The following is a 9,816-nucleotide window of genomic DNA, read 5'->3' on the forward strand; positions in this document are numbered from 1 at the left end:
AGGTTCACATCATAGAAAGTGAGAGTGTCAGTCCACTTGTACTTAAGTCGGCATTGTGTCTTTTGAATTTATTTCCGATGCAATTTCTGTGTTTCATCGTCAATAAGAAGGTGCAAGGTATACAGTAAACCTGAAGTGAAACATCGGAATCTAAAACTGGACTCACAGGAGAGGTTCAAATCATAGAAAATGAGAGTGTCAGTCGACTTCTACTTAGGTCGGCATTGTGCCTTTTGAATTTCATTCCGATGCATTTTCTGTGTTTCATCGTCAATAAGAAGGTGCAAAGGATACAGTAAACCTGAAGTGAAACATCGGAATCTAAAACGGGACTCACAGGAGAGGTTCAAATCATTGAAAGTAAGAGTATATGTCCTCTTGTACTTAAGTCGGCATTGTACATTTTGTATTAAAGTTGGATGCAAACTCTGTGTTTCATCGTCAATAAAAAGGTCCAAGGTATACAGTTAACCTGAAGTGAAGCTTTGGGATCTAAAACTGGACTCATAGGAGAGGTTCAAATCATAGAAAGTGAGAGTGTCAGTTCTCTTGAACTTAATTCGGTATTGTGCATTTAGAATTTAATTCCGATGCAATTTCTGTGATTCATCGTCAATAAGAAGGTGCAAGGTATGCAGTAAACCTGAAGTGAAGCATCGGAATCTGAAACTGGACTCACAGGAGAGGTTCACATCATAGAAATTGAGAGTGTCAGTAGTCTTGTACTTAAGTCGCCATTGTGCCTTTTGTATTAAATTCGGATGCAACTTCTGTGTTTCATAGTCAATAAGAAGGTCCAAGGGATACAGTAAACCTGAAGTGAAGCTTCGGAATCTAAAACTGGACTCACAGGAGAGGATCAAATCATAGAAAGTTAGAGTATCAGTCCTTTTGTACTTAAGTCGGCATTGTGACTTTTGTATTAAATTTGGATGCAAACTCTGTGTTTCATCGTCAATTAGAAGGTCCAAGGGATGCAGTAAACCTAAAGTGATGCTTCGGAATCTGAAACTGGACTCACAGGAGAGGTTCAAATCGTAGAAAGTTAGAGTGTCAGTCCTCTTGTACTTAAGTCGGTATTGTACCTTTTGTATTAAAATTCGGATGCAAACTCTGTGTTTCATCGTCAATAAGCAGGTCCAAGGGATACAGTAAACCTGAAGTGAAGCATCGGAATCTAAAACTGGACTCACAGAAGAGGTTCACATCATAGAAAGTGAGAGTGTCAGTCCTCTTGTACTTAAGTCGGCATTGTGTCCTTTGAATTTACTCCCGATGCAATTTCTGTGTTTCATCGTCAATAGGAAGGTGCAAGGTATACAGTAAACCTGAAGTGAAACATCGGAATCTAAAACTGGACTCACAGGAGAGGTTCAAATCATAGAAAATGAGAGTGTCAGTCCACTTCTACTTAGGTCGGCATTGTGCCTTTTGAATTTCATTCCGATGCATTTTCTGTGTTTCATCGTCAATAAGAAGGTGCAAAGGATACAGTAAACCTGAAGTGAAGCATCGGAATCTGAAACTGGACTCACAGGAGAGATTCAAATCATAGAAAGTTAGAGTGTCACTCCTCTTGTACTTAAGTCGGTATTGTGCCTTTTGTATTAAATTCGGATGCAATTTCTGTGTTTCATCGTCAATAAGACGGTCCAAGGGATACAGTAAACCTTAAGTGAAGCATTGGAATCTAAAACTGGACTCGCAGGAGAGGTTCAAATCATAGAATGTTAGAGTGTCAGTCCTCTTCTACTTAAGTCGGCATTGTGCCTTTTGTATTAAATTCGGATGCAATTTCTGTGTTTCTTCGTCAATAAGAAGGTCCCAGGGATACAGTAAACCTGAAGTGAAGCATCGGAAACTAAAACTGGACTCACAGGTGTGGTTCAAATCATAGAAAGTTAGAATGTCAGTCCTCTTGTACTTAAGTCGGCATTGTGCCTTTTGTATTAAATTCGGATGCAATTTCTGTGTTTCATCGTCAATAAGAAGGTCCAAGGGATACAGTAAACCTTAAGTGAAGCATCGGAATCTAAAACTGGACTCCCAGGAGAGGATCAAATCATGGAATGTTAGAGTGTAAGTCCTCTTTTACTTAAGTCGGCATTGTGAGATTTGTATTAAATTCGGATGCAATTTCTGTGTTTCATCGTCAATAAGAAGGTCCAAGGGATACAGTAAACCTGAAGTGAAGCATCGGAAACTCAAACTGGGCTCACAGGAGAGGTTCAAATCATAGAAAGTTAGAATGTCAGTCCTCTTGTAGTTATGTCGGTATTGTGCATTTTGAATTTAATTCCGATGCAATTTCTGAGTTTCATCGTCAATAAGAAGGTGCAAGGTATGCAGTAAACCTGAAGTGAAGCATCGTAATCTGAAACTGGACTCACAGGAGAGGTTCACATCATAGAAAGTTGGAGTGTTAGTCCTCTTTTATTTAAGTCGGAATTGTGGCTTTTGCATTAAATTCCGATGCAATTTCTATGTTTCATCGTCAATAAGAAGGTGCAAGGTATACAGTAAACCTGAAGTGAAGCATCGGAATTTAAAAGCGAACTCACAGGAGAGGTTCAAATCATAGAAAGAGAGAGTGTCAGTCCTCTTGTACTTAAGTTGGCATTGTGCCATTTGTATTAAATTCGGATGCAATTCCTGTGTTTCATAGCCAATAAGAAGGTCCAAGGAATACAGTAAACCTGAAGTGAAACATCGGAATCGAAAACGGGACTCACACGAGAGGTTCAAATCATAGAAAGTAAGAGTGTATGTCCTCTTGTACTTAAGTCGGCATTGTACCTTTTGTATTAAATTTGGATGCAAACTCTGTGTTCCATCGTCAATAAGAAGGTGCAAGGTATACAGTAAACCTGAAGGGAAGCATCGGGATCTAAAACTGGACTCATGGAGAGGTTCAAATCATAGAAAGTGAGAGTGTCAGTCCTCTTGTACTTAAGTCGGTATTGTGCATTTAGAATTTAATTCCGATGCAATTTCTGTGTTTCATCGTCAATAAAAAGGTGCAAGGTATGCAGTAAACCTGAAGTGAAGCATCGGAATCTGAAACTGGACTCACAGGAGAGGTTCACATCATAGAAATTGAGAGTGTCTGTAGTCTTGTACTTAAGTCGCCATTGTGCCTTTTGTATTAAATTCGGATGCAATTTCTGTGTTTCATTGTCAATAAGAAGGTCCAAGGGATTCAATAAACCTGAAGTGAAGCTTCGGAATCTAAAACTGGACTCACAGGAGAGGTTCAAATCATAGAAAGTTAGAGTGTCAGTCCTTTTGTACTTATGTCGGCATTGTGACTTTTGTATTAAATTTGGATGCAAACTCTGTGTTTCATCGTCAATTAGAAGGTCCAAGGGATGCAGTAAACCTGAAGTGATGCTTCGGAATCTGAAACTGAACTCACAGGTGAGGTTCAAATCATAGAAAATTAGAATGTCAGTCCTCTTGTACTTAAGTCGGCATTGTGCCTTTTGTATTAAATTCCGATGCAAATTCTGTGTTTCATCGTCAATACGAAGGTCCAATGGAAACAGTAAACCTGAAGGGAAGCATCGGAATCTAAAACTAGACTCACAGGAGAGGTTCAAATCATAGAAAGTGAGAGTGTCAGTCCTCTTGTACTTAAGTTGGCATTGTTGCATTTGTATTAAATTCGGATGAAATATCTGTGTTTCATCGTCAATAAGAAGGTCCAAGGGATACAGTAAAACTGAAGTGAAGCATCGGAATCTAAAACTGGACTCACAGGAGAGGTTCAAATCATAGAAAGTGAGAGAGTCACTCCTCTTGTACTTGAGTCGGTATTGTGCCTTTTGTATTAAATTCGTATGCAATTTCTGTGTTTCATCGTCAATAAGAAGGTCCAAGGGATACATTAAACCTTAAGTGAAGCATCGGAATCTAAAACTGCACTCGCAGGAGAGGTTCAAATCATAGAATGTTAGAGTGTCAGTCCTCTTTTACTTAAGTCGGCATTGTGCCTTTTGTATTTAATTCGGCTGCAATTTCTGTGTTTCATCGTCAATAAGAAGGTGCAAGGTATGCTGTAAACCTGAAGAGAAGCATCGGAATCTATAACTGGACTCACAGGAGAGGTTCAAATCATAGAAAGTGAGAGTGTCAGTCCTCTTGTACTTAAGTCGACATTGTGCCATTTGTATTAAATTTGGATGCAATTTCTGTGTTTCATCGTCAATAAGAAGGTCCAAGGGATACTATAAACCTGAAGTGAAGCATCGGAATCTAGAACTGGACTCACAGGAGAGGTTCAAATCATAGAAATTTAGAGTGTTAGTCCTTTTATTTGGTATTGTGGCTTTTGCATTAAATTCCGATGCAATTTCTATGTTTCATCAATAAGAAGGTGCAAGGTATACAGTAAACCTGAAGTGAAGCATCGGAATTTAAAACTGGACTCAAAGGAGAGGTTCAAATCTTTGAAAGAGAGAGTGTCAGTCCCCTTGTACTTAAGTTGGCATTGTGCCATTTGTATTAAATTCGGATGCAATTCCTGTGTTTCATAGTCAATAAACCGGTCCAAGGAATACAGTAAACCTGAAGTGAAACATCGGAATATAAAACTGGACTCACAGGAGAGGTTCAAATCATAGTAAGTAAGAGCGTCAGTCGTCTTGTACTTAAGTCGGCATTGTACCTTTTGTATTAAATTTGGAAACAAACTCTGTGCTTCATCGTCAATAAAAAGGTCCAAGGGATACAGCAAACCTGAAGTGAAGCATCGGGATCTAAAACTTGACTCACAGGAAAGGTTCAAATCATAGAAAGTGAGTGTGTCTGTCCACTCGTACTTAAATCGGCATTGAGGCATTTCTTTTGAATTCGGATGCAATTTCTGTGTTTCATCGTCAATAAAAATGTCCAAGGGGTGCAATAAACATGAAGTGAAGCATCGGAATCTAAAAGTGGACTCACAGGAGAGGTACAAATCATAGAAAGTTAGACTGTCAGTCCTCTTTTACTTAAGTCGGCATTTGGCCTTTGGTATTAAATTCCGATGCAATTACTATGTTTCATCGTCAATAAAAAGGTGCAAGGTATACAGTAAACCTGAAGTGAAGCATCGGAATCTAAAACTGGACTCACAGGAGAGGTTCAAATCATAGAAAGTGAGAGTGTCAGTCCTCTTCTACTTAGGTCGGCATTGTGCCTTTTGAATTTGATTCCGCTGCAATTTCTGTGTTTCATCGTCAATAAGAAGGTCCAAAGGATACAGTAAACCTGAAGTGAAGCATCGGAATCAAAAACTGGACTCACAGGAGAGCTTCAAATCATAGAAAGTTAGAATGTCACTCCTCTTGTACTTAAGACGGCATTGTGACTTTTGTATTAAATTCGGATGCAAACTCTGTGTTTCATCGTCAATTAGAAGGTCCAAGGGATACAGTAAACCTGAAGTGAAGCATCGGAATCTAAAACTAGACTCACAGGAGAGGTTCAAATCATTGAAAGTTAGAGTGTCAGTCCTCTTGTACTTAAGTCGGCATTGTGATTTTTGAATTTAATTCGGATGCAATTTCTGTGTTTCATCGTCAGTAAGAAGGTCCCAGGGATACAGTAAACCTGGAGTGAAGCATCGGAATCTAAGACTGGACTCACAGGAGAGGTTCAAATCATAGAATGTGAGAGTGTCAGTCCTCTTGTACTTAAGTCGGCATTGTTGTATTTCTATTAAATTCGGATGAAATTTCTGTGTTTCATCGTCAATAAGAAGGTGCAAGGTATACAGTAAACCTGAAGTGAAGCATCGGAATTTAAAACCGGACTCACAGGAGAGGTTCAAATCATAGAAAGAGAGAGTGTCAGTCCCCTTGTATTAAAGTTGGCATTGTGCCATTTGTATTAAATTCGAATGAAATTCCAGTGTTTCATGTTCAATAAGACGGTCCAAGGAATACAGTAAACCTGAAGTGAAACATCGGAATATAAAACTGGACTCACAGGAGAGGTTCAATTCATAGAAAATTAGAGTGTCAGTCCTCTTGTACTTAAGTCAGCATTGTGCCTTTTGTATTAATTTCGGATGCAAACTCTGTGTTTCATCGTCAATAAGAAGGTCCAAGGGATACAGTAAACCTGAAGTGAAGCATCGGAATCTAAAACTGGACTCACAGGAGAGGTTCTAATCATAGAAAGTTAGAGTGTCATTCCTCTTGTACTTAACTCTGCATTGTGATTTTTGAATTTAATTCCGATGCAATTTCTGTGTTTCATCGTCAATAAGAAGGTCCGAGGGATACAGTCAACCTGGAATGAAGCATTGGAATCTAAGACTGGACTCACAGGAGAGGTTCAAATCATAGAAAATGAGAGTGTCAGTCCTCTTTTACTTAAACGGGAATTGTGCGTTTTGAATTTAATTCCGATGCAAATTTTGTGTTTCATCGTCAATAAGAAGGTGCAAGGGATACAGTAAACCCGAAGTGAAGCATCGGAATCAAAAACTGGACTCACAGGAAAGGTTCAAATCATAGAAAGTGAGAGTGTCAGTCCTCTTGTACTTAAGTCGGCATTGTGGCATTTCTATTGAATTCGGATGCAATTTCTGTGTTTCATCGTCAATAAGAATGTCCAAAGGATACAATAAACCTGAAGTGAAGCATCGGAATCTAAAACTGGACTCACAGGAGAGGTTCAAATCATAGAAAATTAGAGTGTCATTCCTCTTTTACTTAAGTCGGCATTGTGCCTTTTGTATTAAATTCCGATGCAATTACTATGTTTCATCGTCAATAAAAAGGTGCAAGGTATACAGTAATCCTGAATTGAAGCATCGGAATCTAAAACTGGACTCACAGGAGAGGTTCAAATCATAGAAAGTGAGAGTGTCAGTCCTCTTCTACTTAGGTCGGCATTGTGATTTTTGAATTTAATTCCGATGCAATTTCTGTGTTTCATCGTCAATAAGAAGGTCCCAGGGATACAGTCAACCTGGAATGAAGCATTGGAATCTAAGACTGGACTCACAGGAGAGGTTCAAATCATAGAAAATGAGAGTGTCAGTCCTCTTTTACTTAAACCGGCATTGTGCCTTTTGAATTTGATTCCGCTGCAATTTCTGTGTTTCATCGTCAATAAGAAGGTCCAAAGGATACAGTAAACCTGAAGTGAAGCATCGGAATCAAAAACTGGACTCACAGGAGAGATTCAAATCATAGCAAGTTAGAGTGTCACTCCTCTTGTACTTAAGTCGGCATTGTGACTTTTGTATTAAATTCGGATGCAAAATCTGTGTTTCATCGTCAATTAGAAGGTCCAAGGGATACAGTAAACCTGAAGTGATGCTACGGAATCTGAAACTGGACTCTCAGGAGAGGTTCAAATCATAGACAGTTAGAATGTCAGTCCTCTTGTACTTAAGTCGGGATTGTGACTTTTGTATTAAATTCCGATGCAATTTCTGTGTTTCATCGTCAATAAGGAGGTCCAAGGGATACAGTAAACCTGAAGTGAAGCATCGGAATCTAAAACTAGACTCACATTAGAGGTTCAAATCATTGAAAGTTAGAGTGTCAGTCCTCTTGTACTTAAGTCGGCATTGTGATTTTTGAATTTAATTCGGATGCAATTTCTGTGTTTCATCGTCAGTAAGAAGGTCCCAGGGATACAGTAAACCTGGAGTGAAGCATCGGAATCTAAGACTGGACTCACAGGAGAGGTTCAAATCATAGAAAGTGAGAGTGTCAGTCCTCTTGTACTTAAGTCGGCATTGTTGCATTTGTATTAAATTCGGATGAAATTTCTGTGTTTCATCGTCAATAAGAAGGTCCAAGGGATACAGTAAAACTGAAGTGAAGCATCGGAATCTAAAACTGGACTCACAGGAGAGGTTGAAATCATAGAAAGTGAGAGTGTCTGTCCTCTTGTACTTGAGTCGTTATTGTGCCTTTTGTATTAAATTCGTATGCAATTTCTGTGTTTCATCGTCAATAAGAAGGTCCAAGGGATACAGTAAACCTTAAGTGAAGCATCGGAATCTAAAACTGGACTCGCAGTAGAGGTTCAAATCATACAATGTTAGAGTGTCAGTCCTCATTTACTTAAGTCGGCATTGTGCCTTTTGTATCAAATTCGGATGCAGTTTCTGTGTTTCATCGTCAATAAGAATGTCCAAGGGATACAGTAAACCTGAAGTGAAGCATCGGAATCTAAAACTGGACTCACAGGAGAGGTTCAAATCATAGAAAGTTAGAATGTCAGTCCTCTTGTACTTAAGTCGGCATTGTGCCTTTTGTATTAAATTCGGCTGCAATATCTGTGTTTCATCGTCAATAAGAAGGTGCAAGGTATACTGTAAACCTGAAGTGGAGCATCGGAATCTAAAACTGGCACTCACAGGAGAGGTTGAAATCATAGAAAGTGAGAGTGTCAGTCCTCTTGTACTTAAGTCGACATTGTGCCATTTGTACTAAATTCGGATGCAATTTCTGTGCTTCATCGTCAATAAGAAGGTCCAAGGGATACTATAAACCTGAAGTGAAGCATCGGAATCTAGAACTGGACTCACAGGAGAGGTTCAAATAATAGAAAGTAAGAGTGTTAGTCCTCTTTTATTTAAGTCGGTATTGTGGTTTTTGCATTAAATTCCGATGCAATTTCCATGTTTCATCGTCAATAAGAAGGTGCAAGGTATACAGTAAACCTGAAGTGAAGCATCGGAATTTAAAACCGGACTCACAGGAGAGGTTCAAATCATAGAAAGAGAGAGTGTCAGTCCCCTTGTATTTAAGTTGGCATTGTGCCATTTGTATTAAATTCGGGTGAAATTCCAGTGTTTCATCGTCAATGAGAAGGTCCAAGGGATACAGTAAACCTGAAGTGAAGCATCGGAATCTAAAACTGGACTCACAGGAGAGGTTCAAATCATAGAAAGTTAGAGTGTCATTCCTCTTGTACTTAACTCTGCATTGTGATTTTTGAATTTAATTCCGATGCAATTTCTGTGTTTCATCGTCAATAAGAAGGTCCAAGGGATACAGTCAACCTGGAATGACGCATTGGAATCTAAGACTGGACTCACAGGAGAGGTTCAAATCATAGAAAATAAGAGTGTCAGTCCTCTTTTACTTAAACCGGCATTGTGCGTTTTGAATTTAATTCCAATGCAAATTCTGTGTTTCATCGTCAATAAGAAGGTGCAAGGGATACAGTAAACCCGAAGTGAAGCATCGGAATCAAAAACTGGACTCACAGGAGAGGTTCAAATCATAGAAAGTTAGAGTGTCAGGCCTCTTGTACTTAAGTCGGCATTGTGATTTTTGAATTTAATTCGGATGCAATTTCTGTGTTTCATCGTCAGTAAGAAGGTCCCAGGCATACAGTAAACCTGGAGTGAAGCATCGGAATCTAAGACTGGACTCACAGGAGAGGTTCAAATCATAGAAAGTGAGAGTGTCACTCCTCTTGTACTTGAGTCGGTATTGTGCTTTTTGTATTAAATTCGTATGCAATTTCTGTGTTTCTTCGTCAATAAGAAGGTCCAAGGGAGACAGTAAACCTTAAGTGAAGCATCGGAATCTAAAAGTGGACTCGCAGGAGATGTTCAAATCATAGAAAGTTAGAGTGTTAGTCCTCTTTTATTTAAGTCGGTATTGTGGCTTTTGCATTAAATTCCAGTGCAATTTCTATGTTTCATCGTCAATAAGAAGGTGCAAGGTATACAGTAAACCTGAAGTGAAGCATCGGAATTGAAAACAGGACTCACAGGAAAGGTTCAAATCATAGAAGGAGAGAGTGTCAGTCCCCTTGTACTTAAGTTGGCATTGTGCCATTTGTATTAAATTCGGA

Source organism: Schistocerca serialis, unplaced genomic scaffold, assembly GCF_023864345.2.
Source record: "Schistocerca serialis cubense isolate TAMUIC-IGC-003099 unplaced genomic scaffold, iqSchSeri2.2 HiC_scaffold_1417, whole genome shotgun sequence".
In the NCBI taxonomy this organism is placed as follows: Eukaryota; Metazoa; Arthropoda; class Insecta; order Orthoptera; family Acrididae; genus Schistocerca; species Schistocerca serialis.